Consider the following 17,176-nt stretch of genomic DNA (forward strand, 5'->3'; position numbering starts at 1 on the left):
TAAATAAAACTTAAATAATCATTTTTCCAAATCCAAATCTTCTAAAATAACTTCTCAAATAAAACTTCAGATTTTATAAAATTTCGGCAGCACCTCCCCTAAAACTCGGACTTAGCCACCCTTACGGGTTCCCTCTTTCTCAACAATTCAACAATCCTTTCTCAACAATTATCAAATACAAGATTCTCAAGCAACCAAAAAATCCACAATTCGCAATTCTCACATAATCCAACAATCCAATTTTCATCTCATCAATTTACAATTAAATTCATAAGTCATAGAATCCTTTCAAATTAAACTCAATCAATTCTCCATCCATTTATCAGCAACTCCCATAACAGATTCTCAATAATTATCTCATCATAATTCAGTTTAAGAACTAACATCCTTCCATCAATTAAAATCACTATTTTCATAAACCATTCTTTAAAAGTAAATTAGTCTAGCTTCAAAGATTCATAACTAATATTCCAAACACCAACTTTTCATATTCCTAGTTATTTTTATAGTTCTTTAGTTATTAGCAAAGTTACCATTTTATTCGAAAGATCACACTTTAGGAAAATATTTCAGTAATCAACCTTCAATCCTTTAACCGTTCTCAAAATCAATTCTCGTTAATCTTAAATCAACAATAACAACCAACTTGACATAATCGAATAAAATCCGAATTTCCAAGAGATCTATTTGTCAAATAAACTTTAACTCGTTCTACAATTTTTATTTTCAATCTTGGTTCATTCAAACTGAATTCAATACTCCACACAAAATTATCCAATCAAATTAGCATATCCAGTAAATAACATTTTCCAAACCAGCTTGCAACAATGTCCATCATCTTCAAATAAATCTTAAGTCAACAACCAAATTAAGAAATCAATGTAACCCGAAATTTAGGTAACAAGCATGGCCTCAAACCAAAATCAACCTCATCAATTAATCACTTACGACAATGAAACCAGCCACAATCACAGCCAAGTCAGAATCAATAACTCATGACACAAAAAATTAGTCTAACCATTAATAAATTATTTATATACTCTTAAAGGTTATTATATTATTTCAAAAAATCACAGGTTCTCAAAACAGTTTAATCCCTTAGTTCCAATCCTTCAACAACCACCAAAACCAATCTCAACTAGTCACAAGTAAACTTCACAGCCATTCCCATACATCAAATATCCAATTCAACATCAAACAAGACAATAATTCATTCAAAATCAGAATCTCAACCAATTCATCGCAGAATCAATAATTCAGTCACATTTCACAACTGCATCTAATTTCAATTATAATTCAAAGTAACTACAACCACATTTCAACCAATTCAGCAATATCACATGAAATCAGAATTGTCAACAAATCCATTAAAATCATAAAACCAATATCAGTCATAGCATTAACCAATCACAATTCAAACTCGACTCATCAATCATCAATATGTCAGTTTTTCTCAATAAGTAACTCAGCATATTTTCAATTTAGTAAGTAACACAAGCTTAATCACCATTCACTACCATATTTAATTCAAATCATAACTCAAAAAAATTGCAATAGCTAACCATTCTCAAACACATTTCAAGTCATTCATGTAAATTAAGAAGTCCTTAATTATTATTAACCATTTGCACTTATCTAATTAACTTTTTAGGCATTCTAAATTAAAAACGTTAAATCCCCTACCTTAAAGTGTCGAAATCCATAGAAATTGAGAATGCTGCACTCATGAACAACAACCTTAATAGCAGCCATATCATCTCAAAGTAGTAGCAGCAACAATTTGGCATCTCCGATCAACGGCAGCAGCATTATTTCCGATTCATTCTTCACTCTCGCAACAGTAACCACGGTGGCAACAAAATAGAGAGTTCAAATTCAATGGAGTCGGAAATGGAAATGAGTTCAATAGAATTGGAACTACAGATAGCTTACAATAAAATAACGGATCAGCAACAACAGGGTTTTCGGGCAGCTCCAGTGGCGGTAATGGCTGAGCCAACATAAACAATAGCAGAAACAGGGGCTGAGCAAAGGACAATGGTTCCAACCTTCGTGAACTCTCTCTCTCTCACCGCAGATGAGCTTTCTGACGGCAACAGCTTCTGATCACAGCACGACAACCTGGCGCAGTGAAGATCCTTTCTTCCTCTACTCTGCGTATATTTTGTGACGTTGGTGATGGTAGCATCCAGCTAACCCTCCTCTTCCAGCGGCGGCTCCTTCGACGGCACCAAGGCACGACGGTGACGGAAGGCACGGCGGCACAACTTCACACAGTGGGTCGCACTCCTCCTTGTGTCACTGACTCACGTCCTCCTTCCTGAATGTCGCGCGTTCTCTCTCTTTGCTGGTCCTCGACGGCGATGGCTCCAAGAGAGATGACGAGCTAGGACGGCAGTGGCTCCTCGTGGTGGTCGCCCTCCTCTGTTCGGCGACGTCAGTGGCGGGACGGGCTTGGTGGGAGGCAAAACAATGACTGGGCAGCGACGATCGGCGTGGCTTTGACGGCGAGCAAGACGCGGCTGAGTATGACGAAGTGCGGTGGCGGCACTGCTCCTCCCTCTTCTTCGCTGGCGCTCTCTCTTCCTGTCTTCTCCATATGTGTGCGTGCGTGTGTATAGTGAGGAAATGAGTGTGAGTTCGTTGGTGAGGCTGAGAGTGAGAGAGGTAAGTCTGTGTGTGTCATGTGGTGAGGGTAACAGTGCTGACTTGGGGATTAAGGGTGAGTGTGTTAGCTGAAGAGGGTGAAGGAGGGGTGAGGTGCGGCTGAGGCAAAGGAAAGCTAGGGTTAGGGTTCCTCAATTTGGGAATTAGGGTTTTTGATTCAATTTGGGAATTAGGATTAGAAATTAGGGATTTTATAAAGTAATATAGATAGATATGAATAGATATTTTGATAAAATTGGAGGGTAGAGTAATTTTAAAATCAAATGTACTCTATTAAAAATATTTAGGAACATTATTTATCATCATATTGCTAATTCAATCAATTATTTCTAATTTAAAATATAAAATGAACATGTTAATTATATTTTGTAAAGTACAATTTAAATTCAAATATCAATTTTCTAGATTAAATCATATAAATCTCTATTATTTTTCTATCTTTGAAACTTTAATTTCAATTTATAAAATAATTAATTATAATAAAAATGGTACATAAATATTAATTGACTTAAACATAAAGTGTTTATAAAAATTAATCTAATCATTTCTAGTAAATTAATTCCTATGAGTTCAAATTAATAACATAATTCATTCAAAATATAATTTATTTAAATTAAATTATACAATTCTTTCTTATTTTTCAATTACCAAAATTATAATTTCAAGTATACCAAATATCTAATAAAGATTATATAAAAGTTCTAATTAATTTAAACTTCAATTTTCATGAAACTCTATTTAATTACATCTAGCTAAATAATTTTCTTAAAACATAATTGTCAACAAATATAATAAATTACAACTAACTAATCATTTGATTTTCAAAAACCAGGGTTGTTACATGGCGCTTGAATGCGGCTTCTTGAAAGGCATCCATTCCTTCTGGAATAGGGGGAAGACTTAGAGCTTGTCGAATGGCCTCTTCTGTAATGGGGACTTGCTTCTGACGTACATAGACAGACTGCAGAGTAGGCAGGTAGAAGTTAGAGTAGAACTCGACTACCCAAGAGAGATTGACCTGCCTTGGCTATCTCCGTAGGAAACCCCATTGTCTTCGTTCAATTTGCGGCTCAACAAAGGTAGCAATATTAGGCGGGAGGATAAGAAGGTATTCGTTGTTATAGCTCCTTTCTGCCAGGATGGGGAACATCTGCTCACTGTAGCGATTGGGAAATCGCGCAGTGTCCTTCACTGGAAAGGCTTTCTCCTTTTCATCAACCTTGATAATCCTCTTAACTCGTTTTGTTGAGGGCTTGACTGCAGTTGAAGAAGGCTCTGCCACTAATGCTCTTTTTGTTCCTCTTCTTGCTGATTGTTTGGGGGTAGCTTTCTCTTTTCCTTTCTTGGTGGCCATCCTGAAAAGGGAAGAGAGAGAGTAAATTGAATTCAAAGAGATATATAGCAATGAAGAGAACGAAAAATAATGGTTATAAATGCACATTAAAAGGTAAACGATGGTAATACACGCTCATGAGTACATGTGAAAGATCATTAATGGAAAATAGTTAGTGCATATGATGACAAGTGAATGCAAGGTGTTTATTGGCATGCCGACAAAGGGCACGAGTAGCATAGACCAAGCATTACTTTGTAATAAACCATCACGTTTGTATTGACAATTAAATTCAATTAATAGAATAGTAAAGGAAATTTGTGAAAAGCAAGCATTGAATATTTAGAATAACATAGAGAAGTGCATAATGCCATATGGGCTTTTTCACAAACACATAGCATGCAAGGTAAATAAAGTATAGAAAGTATTAAAGTGAACATGCAAGCAACCCTTTAAAGAAAATAATATATAATTGTCAAACAATTTGCAACAATCCACAAGCATATAATGAAGAATAATGACTCACATAAATTGATAACACCATGTAAAAAGGATAGAAGAAGAAAGAAAATATGAATAATGAAAAGAAAAAGAAAAGAAAAGAAGATAACATATAAAATAAGAGGAATGATAGAAAAGAAAGGGGTGAAGAAGAAAATAAAACCTTGTTAATGGAGGTGAGGGAGAAAAAGTGAAAGGTGAGATAGAAGGAAGAAGAGAGAAGGAAGAAATAAGGAGGGAAAAGAGAAAAATAGGATTTGGAGAGAAAAAGATATGATATTTGGCAAAGTTAGAGAAACTGTGCGCCGCAAGTGACGCGATCGCATGGGGCACGCGGTCGCGCGACTTGCGCTTAAGGTGGTTGACGCGGTCGCGTCGGTCACGCGGTCGCGTGACCCATGTTGTGCTTCTGGCTCGAGTGCAGCTTCGCACCAGCACAACTCTCTGTTCGACTTGATATATGTGCCAAATTTGGGGTGACGCGATCGCATGGGGCACGCGATCGCGTGAGTGGGCTTCAGAAGGGAACGATGCGGACGCGTGAGCCATGCGTCCGCGTGGGTAAAATTGTGCCATTGGCACCAATCCAGCACCACTCGCGCACAATAATTCGTTGTGCACCCTTTTTACGTCGAAAATCAGGGAACGCGGCTTCGTGGGTCACGCGGTCGCGTGGGAGGTCATTTTTTCCAGGTGACGCAGACACGTGGGGCATGCGTCCGCGTGGGTAGAATTGTGCCATTGGCACGCCTCCAGCCACGCTTCAGCGTGACTCTCTGTTCGTTTTTATTTTTCTCCCCTCTCCTTGCGACGCGGACGCGTCGCTGATGCGGTCGCGTCGCGTGCCATTTTTTTTTAAATAAAAGTATGTGAATGCAGATGCATGAAAGTACCGATAAAGAGAAGAGTTATTGAATAGGAAAAACTGAAAATAAAGAAAAGAACGATCATACCATGGTGGGTTGTCTCCCACCTAGCACTTTGCTTTAACGTCCATAAGTTGGACGCTCCACTAGCTCAATCTTCTGCTATGTTGGGATCTTCCAAGAGGAAGATCTCAAGCTCCTTATTTTTCTGTATCTTCTCACCATGGTATAGCTTCAAACGGTGTCCATTAACTTTGACAAGGTCAGAGTGTGAAGGATGGCTTAGGTGATAAACTCCGTACGGTTCGGCCTTCTCTACTCTGTATGGACCTTCCCATCTTGATCTCAATTTTCCTGGCATGAGCCTCAGTTGAGATTTGTAAAGGAGGACTAAATCCCTAGGCTGGAACTCTTTTTTCTAGATGTTTTGATCATGTACAGCCTTCATCTTCTCCTTGTATAGTATTGAGTTCTCATAAGCTTCTAGGCGAAGGCTTTCCAGTTCTTGCAGTTGCAACTTCCTTTCAGCTCTAGCTTTCCCAATTTCCATGTTGCACTCCTTGACTGCTGATGAGCGGATAATTTATACGCTTTTTGGCATTGTTTTTAGTATGTTTTTAGTAGGATCTAGTTACTTTTAGGGATGTTTTCATTAGTTTTTATGTTAAATTCACATTTCTGGACTTTACTATGAGTTTGTGTGTTTTTCTGTGATTTCAGGTATTTTCTGGCTGAAATTGAGGGACTTGAGCAAAAATCAGATTCAGAGGTTGAAGAAGGACTGCTGATGCTGTTGGATTCTGACCTCCCTGCACTCAAAATGGATTTTCTGGAGCTACAGAACTCAAAATGGCGCGCTTCCAATTGCGTTGGAAAGTAGACATCCAGGGCTTTCCAGAAATATATAATAGTTTATACTTTGCTCAGGTTTAGACGACGCAAACTGGCGTTCAACGCCAGCTCTCTGCCCAATTCTGGCGTCCAGCGCCAGAAACAAGTTGCAAAGTGGAGTTCAACGCCCAAAATGGCACAAAAGCTGACGTTCAACTCCAAGAATGACCTCTCCACGTGTAGACTTCAAGCTCAGCCCAAGCACACACCAAGTGGGCCCCGGAAGTGGATTTATGCATCAATTACTTACTTCTGTAAACCCTAGTAGCTAGTTTATTATAAATAGGACCTTTTACTATTGTATTAGACATCTTTGGAATCATCTTTGGACGCCTGGTTCTTAGATCAGAGGGGCTGGCCATTCGGCCATGCCTGGACCTTTCACTTATGTATTTTTAACGGTAGAGTTTCTACACTCCATAGATTAAGGTGTGGAGCTCTGCTGATCCTCAAAGATTAATGTAAAGTACTACTGTTTTCTATTCAATTCATCTTATTTCACTTCTAAGATACTCTTTCACACTTCAACCTGAATGTGATGAACGTGACAATCATCATCATTCCTTATGAACGCGTGCCTAAAAACCACTTCCGTTCTACCTTAGATTGAATGAGTATCTCTTAGATCTCTTAATCGGAATCTTCGTGGTGTAAGCTAGAATGATGGCGGCATTCAAGAGAATCCGGAAAGTCTAAACCTTGTCTGTGGTATTCCGAGTAGGATTCAATGATTGAATGACTGTGATGAGCTTCAAACTCGCGAGTGCTGGGCGTAGTGACAGACGCAAAAGGAGGGTGAATCCTATTCCAGCATGAACAGGAACCTCAGATGATTAGCCGTGCCGTGACAGGGCATCTTGGACCATTTTCACAAGAGGAGGGGATGTAGCCACTGACAACGGTGATGCCCTTGCATAAAGCCAGCCATAGAAAGGAGTAAGACGGATTGGATGAAGACAGCAGGAAAGCAGAGGTTCAGAGGGACGAAAGCATCTCCATACGCTTATCTGAAATTCTCACCAATGATTTACATAAGTATTTCTATCCTTCTTTTATTACTAAATTTTGAAAATTACATAACTATTTTATATCCGCCTGACTGAGATTTACAAGGTGACCATAGCTTGCTTCATACCAACAATCTCCGTGGGATTCGACCCTTACTCACGTAAGGTATTACTTGGACGACCCAGTGCACTTGCTGGTTAGTTATGCGAAGTTGTCAAGATATGTTTAGACCATGGTTCTGTGCATCCGTTTTTGGTGCCATTGCCAGGGAATCAATTTCGAACAACAATTCACAACCTGAGTAACAATTTTGCATACCAAGTTTTTGGCGCCGTTGCCGGGGATTGTTCGAGTTTGGACAACTGACGGTTCATCTGGATGCTCAGATTGGGTAACTTTCTTTTCGTTTTCTTTTCAAAAAGTTTTCAAAAATTTTTCAAAAAAAATATTTCAAAAATTTCTCCTTTGTTTTCGAAAAAAAAAATCTTAAAATAAAAATGTTTTCAAAAATATATTTTTCTTCAGAATTTTTAAGAATGAATTCTAGTGTTTCATGAAGCATGTTGAAGCCTGGCTGGCTGTAAAGCCATGTCTGTAGGGAATGTCAGGCGTGTCATGTCTGGATTACATGCTAAAGCTTGGCTGGCTATTAAGCCATGCCTGACCCTTTGATTGGAGCTTTAGACTAAGAATGCTAGATTCCTGGAATCCATATTAAAAATTTTGGAATCCTTATTTTTGTTTTTCAAATAATTTTCGAAAAAAATACAAAAAAATTAGAAAATCATAAAAATCAAAAATATTTTTTGTGTTTCTTGTTTGAGTCTTGAGTCATGTTATAAGTTTGGTGTCAATTGCATGTTCATCTTGCATTTTTCGAAAAAATTCATGCATTCATAGTGTTCTTCATGATCTTCAAGTTGTTCTTGGTAAGTCTTCTTGTTTGATCTTTGCATTTGCATGTTTTGTGTCTTTTCTTGTTTTTCATATGCATTCCTAAATTCTTTATGTCTAAGCATTAAAGAATTCTAAGTTTGGTGTCTTGCATGTTTTCTTTGCATTAAAAATTTTTCAAAAATGTGTTCTTGATGTTCATCATGATCTTCATAGTGTTCTTGGTGTTCATCTTAACATTCATAGCATTCTTGCATGCATTCATTGTTTTCATCCATAACTTTCATGCATTGCATCATTTTTCTTGTTTTTCTCTCTCATCATAAAAATTCAAAAATAAAAAAAATATCTTTCCCTTTTTCTCTCTTAAAATTTCGAAAATTAGATTTGACTTTTTCAAAAATTTTTAAAATCTAGTTGTTTTTATGAGTCAAATCAAATTTTCAATTAAAAAAAATTTTATCTTTTTCAAAATCTTTTTCAAAAATCAAATCTTTTTTTCAATTTTTTTTAGTTATTTTTCGAAAATTTCGAAAATAACATCATATTTTCGAAAATAACATCATCAATTAATGTTTTGATTAAAAAATTTCAAGTTTGTTACTTACTTGCTAAGAAAGATTCAAACTTTAAGTTCTAGAATCATATTTTGTGATTTCTTGTGAATCAAATCATTAATTGAGATTTTAAAAATCAAATCTTTTTCAAAAACTAATTTCTATCATATCTTTTCAAAAATATCTTCTTATCTTACCTTTTTCAAAAAAGTGATTGCAAAATATCTTTTCTAACTTCCTAACTTCTTATCTTTTCAAACTTTGTTTCAACTAACTAACTAACTTTTTGTTTGTTTCTTACCTTTTTCAAAACTACCTAACTAACTCTCTCTTTCTAATTTTTGAAAAAAATCTTCCCTCTTTTTCAAAATTTCTTTTTAATTAGACTAATTATTTTATTTTTTTATTTGAATTTTCGAAAAACTACTAACCTTTTTCAAAAACTATTTTCGAAAATCACTAACTCTTTTTCAAAAATAATTTTCAAAAATCCTTCTCCCTCATCTCCTTCTAATTATTTATTCATCTACTAATATCTCTTCCTCACATCACTCACCAAAAATCCGAACTCCCTCTCTCTCTCTGAGTTCAGATTTTCTTCTTCTTTTCTTCTACACACACAAGGACCTCTATACTGTGGTATAAAGGATCCCTATTATTATTATTTTTCTGTGCCCTCTTCTTTGTCATATGAGCAGGAGCAAGGACAAAAATATTCTTGTTGAAGCAGATCCAGAACCTGAAAGGACTCTGAAGAGGAAACTAAGAGAAGCTAAATTACAACAATCCAGAGATAACCTTTCAGAAATTTTTGAACAGGAAGAGGAGATGGCAGCCGAAAATAATAATAATGCAAGGAGGATGCTTGGTGACTTTACTGCACCTAATTCCAATTTACATGGAAGAAGCATCTCCATCCCTACCATTGGAGCAAACAATTTTGAGCTGAAACCTCAGCTAGTTTCTCTGATGCAGCAGAACTGCAAGTTTCATGGACTTCCATCTGAGGATCCTTTTCAGTTCTTAACTGAATTCTTGCAGATCTGTGATACTGTTAAGACTAATGGAGTAAATCCTGAAGTCTATAGGCTCATGCTTTTCCCTTTTGCTGTAAGAGACAGAGCTAGAATATGGTTAGACTCTCAACCCAAAGACAGCCTGAACTCTTGGGATAAGCTGGTCACGACTTTCTTAGCCAAGTTCTTTCCTCCTCAAAAGCTGAGCAAGCTTAGAGTGGATGTTCAAACCTTCAAACAAAAAGATGGTGAATCCCTCTATGAAGCTTGGGAAAGATACAAACAGTTGACCAAAAAGTGTCCTTCTGACATGCTTTCAAAATGGACCATCCTGGATATATTCTATGATGGTTTATCTGAGCTATCAAAGATGTCATTGGACACTTTTGCAGGTGGATCCATTCACCTAAAGAAAACGCCTGCAGAAGCTCAAGAACTCATTGACATGGTTGCTAATAACCAATTCATGTACACTTCTGAGAGGAATCCTGTAAGTAATGGGACGCCTATGAAGAAGGGAGTTCTTGAAATTGATACTCTGAATGCCATATTGGCTCAGAATAAAATATTGACTCAGCAAGTCAATATGATTTCTCAGAGTCTGAATGGAATGCAAGCTGCATCCAACAGTACTCAAGGGGCATCTTCTGAAGAAGAAGCTTATGATCCTGAGAACCCTGCAATAGCAGAGGTAAATTACTTAGGTGAACCTTATGGAAACACATATAATCCATCATGGAGAAATCACCCAAATCTCTCATGGAAAGATCAAAAGCCTCAACAAGGCTTTAATAATGGTGGAAGAAATAGGTTTAACAATAGTAAACCTTTTCCATCATCCACTCAGCAACAGACAGAGAATTCTGGACAAAATACCTCTAATTTAGCAAACTTAGTCTCTGATTTGTCCAAGGCCACTGTAAGTTTCATGAATGAAACAAGGTCTTCCATTAGAAATTTGGAAGCACAAGTAGGCCAGCTGAGTAAAAGGATCACTGAAATCCCTCCTAGTACTCTCCCAAGCAATACAGAAGAGAATCCAAAAGGAGAGTGCAAGGCCATTGACATAAGCACCATGGCTGAACCTGTAAGGGAAGGAGAGGACGTGAATCCCAAGGAGGAAGACCTCCTGGGACGTCCAGTGATCAATAAGGAGCTTCCCTCTGAGGAACCTAAGGAATCTGAGACTCATCTAGAGACCATAGAGATTCCATTAAACCTCCTTATGCCATTCATGAGCTCTGATGAGTATTCCTCTTCTGAAGAGAATGAGGATGTTACTGAAGAGCAAGCTGCCAAGTTCGTTGGTGCAATCATGAAGCTAAATGCCAAATTATTTGGTATTGAAACTTGGGAAAATGAACCTCCCTTGTTCACCAATGAACTAAGTGATCTGGATCAACTGACATTGCCTCAGAAGAGACAGGATCCTGGAAAGTTCATAATACCTTGTACTATAGGCACCATGATCTTTAAGGCTCTGTGTGACCTTGGTTCAGGAATAAACCTCATGCCCCTCTCTGTAATAGAGAAACTGGGAATCTATGGGGTGCAAGCTGCTAAAATCTCATTAGAGATGGCAGACAATTCAAGAAAACAGGCTTATGGACAAGTAGAGGACGTGTTAGTAAAGGTTGAAGGCCTTTACATCCCTGCTGATTTCATAGTCCTGGATACTGAAAAGGAAGAGAATGAGTCCATCATCCTAGGAAGACATTTCCTAGCCACAGCAAGAGCTGTGATTGATGTGGACAGAGGAGAATTGATCCTTCAATTAAATAAGGACAACCTTGTGTTTACAACTCAAGGATCTCTCCCTGCATCCATGGAGAGGAAGCAGAAAAAGCTTCTCTCAAAGCAGAGTCAACCAAAGCCCCCACAGTCAAACTCTAAGTTTGGTGTTGGGAGGCCACAACCAAACTCTAAGTTTGGTGTCAAACCCCCATATCCAAACTCTAAGTTTGGTGTTGGGAGGTCTTAACAAAGCTCTGCACATCTGTAAGGCTCCATGAGAGCCCACTGTCAAGTTATTGACATTAAAGAAGCGCTTGTTGGGAGGCAACCCAATGTTTATTTATCTAATTTTATTTTTGTTTTTCATGTTTTCTTAGGTTCATGATCATGTGGAGTCACAAAATAAACGAAAAATTTATAAACAGAATCAAAAACAGCGGAAGAAAAATCACACCCTGGAGGAAGCACCTGTCTGGCGTTCAACGCCAGAACAGAGCATGGTTCTGGCGCTGAACGCCCAAAATGCGCAGCATCTGGGCACTGAACGCCAGAATTGCACCCTGGAGAAGAGCTGGCGCTGAACGCCCAGAACAAGCATGGTTCTGGCGTTCAAAGCCAGAAATGGGCAACAAATGGGCGTTGAACGCCCAAAATGGGCACCAACCTGACGCTGAACGCCCAGAGTTGTGTGCAAGGGCTTTTTACATGCCTAATTTTGTGCAAGGTTGTAATTCCTTGAACACCTTAGGATCTGTGGACCCCACAGGATTATCTCAGGATCTGTGGACCCTACAGTATCATCTCAGGATCTGTGAATCTCACAGGATCCCCACCCACCTTACCCTCTCTCTCTCCATTCATGGTCATCCCTTCTCTTTTCCATTCACCACTCACATCCATACACACATCCCTCTATCTCCTCCATATTTTCTTCTTCTTCATCTATTCTTTCTTTTCTTGCTCGAGGGCGAGCAATATTCTAAGTTTAGTGTGGTAAAAGCATAAGCTTTTTGTTTTTCCATTACCATTAATGGCACCTAAGTCCAGAGAAACCTTAAGAAAGAGGAAAGGGAAGACAAATTCTTCCACCTCTGAGCCATGGGAGATGGAATGATTCATCTCACAAGCCCATCACTAAGAAAAGGATGGAGCAAACAAGAGAGCACATTCATGAATCTCAACAGGCACATGAAGAAGCTCATCATCAAGAAATCCCTGAGATACATCAAGGGATGCACTTGCCTCCACAGAATTTTTGGGAGCAAATCAACACCTCCCTAGGAGAATTAAGTTCCAACATGGGACAATTAAGGGTGGAACATCAAGAACACTCCATCATCCTTCATGAAATTAGAGAAGATCAAAAAGTAATGAGGGAGGAGCAACAAAGACAAGGAAGAGACATAGAAGAGCTCAAGGACATCATTGGTTCCTCAAGAAAGAAACGCACCCATCACTAAGGTGGACTCATTCCTTGTTCTTACTATCTCTGTTTTTTGTTTTCTATGTTAAGTGCTTATCCATGTTTGTGTCTTCATTACATGATCATTAGTAGTTAGTAAAAACGTGTTAAAAGTTATGAATGTCCTATGAATCCATCACCTCTCTTAAATGAAAAATGTTTTAATTCAAAAGAACAAGAAGTACATGAGTTTTGAATTTATCCTTGAACTTAGTTTAATTATATTGATGTGGTGATAATGCTTCTTGTTTTCTGAATGTATGCTTAAACAGTGCATATGTCTTTTGAAGTTGTTGTTTAAGAATGTTAAATATGTTGGCTCTTGAAAGAATGATGACAAGAAGACATGTTATTTGATAATCTGAAAAATCATAAAGGTGTGGAGCTCTGCTGTTCCTCAAAGATTAATGCAAAGTACTACTGTTTTCTATTCAATTCATCTTATTTCACTTCTAAGATATTCATTCGCACTTCAACCTGAATGTGATGAACGTGACAATCATCATCATTCCTTATGAACGCGTGCCTGACAACCACTTCCGTTCTACGTTAGATTGAATGAGTATCTCTTAGATCTCTTAATCGGAATCTTCGTGGTGTAAGCTAGAATGATAGCGGCATTCAAGAGAATCCGGAAAGTCTAAACCTTGTCTGTGGTATTCCGAGTAGGATTCAATGATTGAATGACTGTGACGAGCTTCAAACTCGCGAGTGCTGGGCGTAGTGACAGACGCAAAAGGAGGGTGAATCCTATTCCAGCATGATCGGGAACCTCAAATGATTAGCCGTGCCGTGACAGGGCATCTTGGACCATTTTCACAAGAGGTGGGGATGTAGCCACTGACAACGGTGATGCCCTTGCATAAAGCCAGCCATAGAAAGGAGTAAGACTGATTGGATGAAGACAGCAGGAAAGTAGAGGTTCAGAGGAATGATTGTATCTCCATACGCTTATCTGAAATTCTCACCAATGATTTACATAAGTATTTCTATCCTTCTTTTATTACTTATTTTCGAAAACCCCATTACTATTCTACATCTGCCTGACTGAGATTTACAAGGTGACCATAGCTTGCTTCATACCAACAATCTTCGTGGGATTCGACCCTTACTCACGTAAGGTATTACTTGGACGACCCAGTGCACTTGCTGGTTAGTTATGCGAAGTTGTGAAGATATGTTTAGACCATGGTTCTGTGCATCCGTTTTTGGTGCCATTGCTAGGGAATCAATTTCGAACAACAATTCACAACCTGAGTAACAATTTCGCATACCAAGTTTTTGGCGCCGTTGCCGGGGATTGTTCGAGTTTGGACGACTGACGGTTCATCTTGTTGCTCAGATTGGGTAACTTTCTTTTCGTTTTCTTTTCAAAAAGTTTTCAAAAATTTTTCAAAAAAAATCTTTCAAAAATGTCTCCTTTGTTTTCGAAAAAAAAAATCTTAAAATAAAAATGTTTTCAGAAATATATTTTTCTTCAGAATTTTTAAGAATGAATTCTGGTGTTTCATGAAGCATGTTGAAGCCTGGCTGGCTGTAAAGCCATGTCTGTAGGGAATGTCAGGCGTGTCATGTCTGGATTACATGCTAAAGCTTGGCTGGCTATTAAGCCATGCCTGACCCTTTGATTGGAGCTTTAGACTAAGAATGCTAGATTCCTGGAATCCATATTAAAAATTTTGGAATCCTTATTTTTGTTTTTCAAATAATTTTCGAAAAAAATACAAAAAATTAGAAAATCATAAAAATCAAAAATATTTTTTGTGTTTCTTGTTTGAGTCTTGAGTCATGTTATAAGTTTGGTGTCAATTGCATGTTCATCTTGCATTTTCCGAAAAAATTCATGCATTCATAGTGTTCTTCATGATCTTCAAGTTGTTCTTGGTAAGTCTTCTTGTTTGATCTTTGCATTTGCATGTTTTGTGTCTTTTCTTGTTTTTCATATGCATTCCTGAATTCTTTATGTCTAAGCATTAAAAAATTCTAAGTTTGGTGTCTTGCATGTTTTCTTTGCATTAAAAATTTTTCAAAAATGTGTTCTTGATGTTCATCATGATCTTCATAGTGTTCTTGGTGTTCATCTTGACATTCATAGCATTGTTGCATGTATTCATTGTTTTGATCCATAACTTTCATGCGTTGCATCATTTTTCTTGTTTTTCTCTCTCATCATAAAAATTCAAAAATCAAAAAAATGTCTTTCCCTTTTTCTCTCTTAAAATTTCGAAAATTAGATTTGACTTTTTCAAAAATTTTTAAAATCTAGTTGTTTTTATGAGTCAAATCAAATTTTCAATTTTAAAAAAAAATCTTATCTTTTTCAAAATCTTTTCCAAAAATCAAATATTTTTTCAATTTTTTTTAGTTATTTTCGAAAATTTCAAAAATATTTTTCAAAAATATTTTTCTTAATTTTACATCATATTTTCGAAAATAACATCATCAATTAATGTTTTGATTCAAAAATTTCAAGTTTGTTTCTTACTTGTTAAGAAAGATTCAAACTTTAAGTTCTAGAATCATATCTTGTGATTTCTTGTGAATCAAGTCATTAATTGAGATTTTAAAAATCAAATCTTTTTGAAAAACTAATTTCTATCACATCTTTTCAAAAATATCTTCTTATATTACCTTTTTCAAAAAAGTGATTGCAAAATATCTTTTCTAACTTCCTAACTTCTTATCTCTTCAAAATTTGTTTCAACTAACTAACTAACTTTTTGTTTGTTTCTTATCTTTTTCAAAACTACCTAACTAACTCTCTCTCTCTAATTTTCGAAAATATCTTCTCCCTTTTTCAAAATTTCTTTTTAATTAACTAATTATTTTAATTTTTGATTTTAATTTTTGAAAATTACTAACCTTTTTCAAAAACTATTTTCGAAAATCACTAGCTCTTTTTTAAAAATAATTTTCGAAAATTCTCTTCCTCTCTCATCTCCTTCTATTTATTTATTCATATACTAACACTCTTCTTCATCTCACATCTCTTCTCCTATCATCACCTTTGTGTTTGGATTATCCATTCTTTTCTTCCACTCACACAGGGACCTCTATACTGTGGTATAAAGGATCCCTATTATTATTATTATTATTATTTTTCTGTGCCCTCTTCTTTGTCATATGAGCAGGAGCAAGGACAAGAACATTCTTGTTGAAGCAGATCCAGAACCTGAAAGGACTCTGAAGAGAAAATTAAGAGAAGCTAAATTACAACAATCCAGAGATAATCTTTCAGAAATTTTCGAACAGAAAAAGGAGATGGCAGCCGAAAATAATAATAATGCAAGGAGGATGCTGGGTGACTTTACTGCACCTAATTCCAATTTACATGGAAGAAGCATCTCCATCCCTACCATTGGAGCAAACAATTTTGAGCTGAAACCTCAGCTAGTTTCTCTGATGCAGCAGAACTGCAAGTTTCATGGACTTCCATCTGAAGATCCTTTTCAGTTCCTAACTGAATTCTTGCAGATCTGTGATACTGTTAAGACTAATGGAGTAAATCCTGAAGTCTACAGGCTCATGCTTTTCCCCTTTGCTGTAAGAGACAGAGCTAGAATATGGTTGGACTCTCAACCTAAAGATAGCCTGAACTCTTGGGATAAGCTGGTCACGGCTTTCTTAGCCAAGTTCTTTCCTCCTCGAAAGCTGAGCAAGCTTATAGTGGATGTTCAAACCTTCAAACAAAAAGATGGTGAATCCCTCTATGAAGCTTGGGAAAGATACAAACAGTTGACCAAAAAGTGTCCTTCTGACATGCTTTCAGAATGGACCATCCTGGATATATTCTATGATGGTTTATCTGAGCTATCAAAGATGTCATTGGACACTTCTGCAGGTGGATCCATTCACCTAAAGAAAACGCCTGCAGAAGCTCAAGAACTCATTGACAAGGTTGCTAATAACCAGTTCATGTACACTTTTGAGAGGAATCCTGTGAGTAATGGGACGCCTATGAAGAAGGGAGTTCTTGAAATTGATACTCTGAATGCAATATTGGCTCAGAATAAAATATTGACTCAGCAAGTCTATATGATTTCTCAGAGTCTGAATGGAATGCAAGCTGCATCCAAGAGTACTCAAGAGGCATCTTCTGAAGAAGAAGCTTATGATCCTAAGAACCCTGCAATAGCATAGGTAAATTACTTAGGTGAACCTTATGGAAACACATATAATCCATCATGGAGAAATTACCCAAATCTCTCATGGAAGGATCAAAAGCCTCAACAAGGCTTTAATAATGG

At 37.1% G+C, this 17,176-nt stretch overlaps 2 non-coding genes across 2 annotated transcripts; both read right to left on the reverse strand.

Moving 5' to 3' along the window:
* Positions 1 to 9,941: 9,941 nt before the first annotated feature.
* On the reverse strand, positions 9,942 to 10,049 carry LOC148564018 (small nucleolar RNA R71). The gene has a single exon (XR_015883978.1). It is a non-coding gene; the product is annotated as a small nucleolar RNA R71 (small nucleolar RNA).
* A 6,537-nt stretch (positions 10,050 to 16,586) lies between these two features.
* Positions 16,587 to 16,694, reverse strand: LOC148564019 (small nucleolar RNA R71). The gene has a single exon (XR_015884749.1). It is a non-coding gene; the product is annotated as a small nucleolar RNA R71 (small nucleolar RNA).
* Between the last annotated feature and the right edge of the window lie 482 nt (positions 16,695 to 17,176).

Source organism: Arachis ipaensis, chromosome B5 (assembly GCF_059453495.1).
Source record: "Arachis ipaensis isolate K30076 ecotype BB chromosome B5, ASM5945349v1, whole genome shotgun sequence".
NCBI classification, from domain to species: Eukaryota; Viridiplantae; Streptophyta; class Magnoliopsida; order Fabales; family Fabaceae; genus Arachis; species Arachis ipaensis.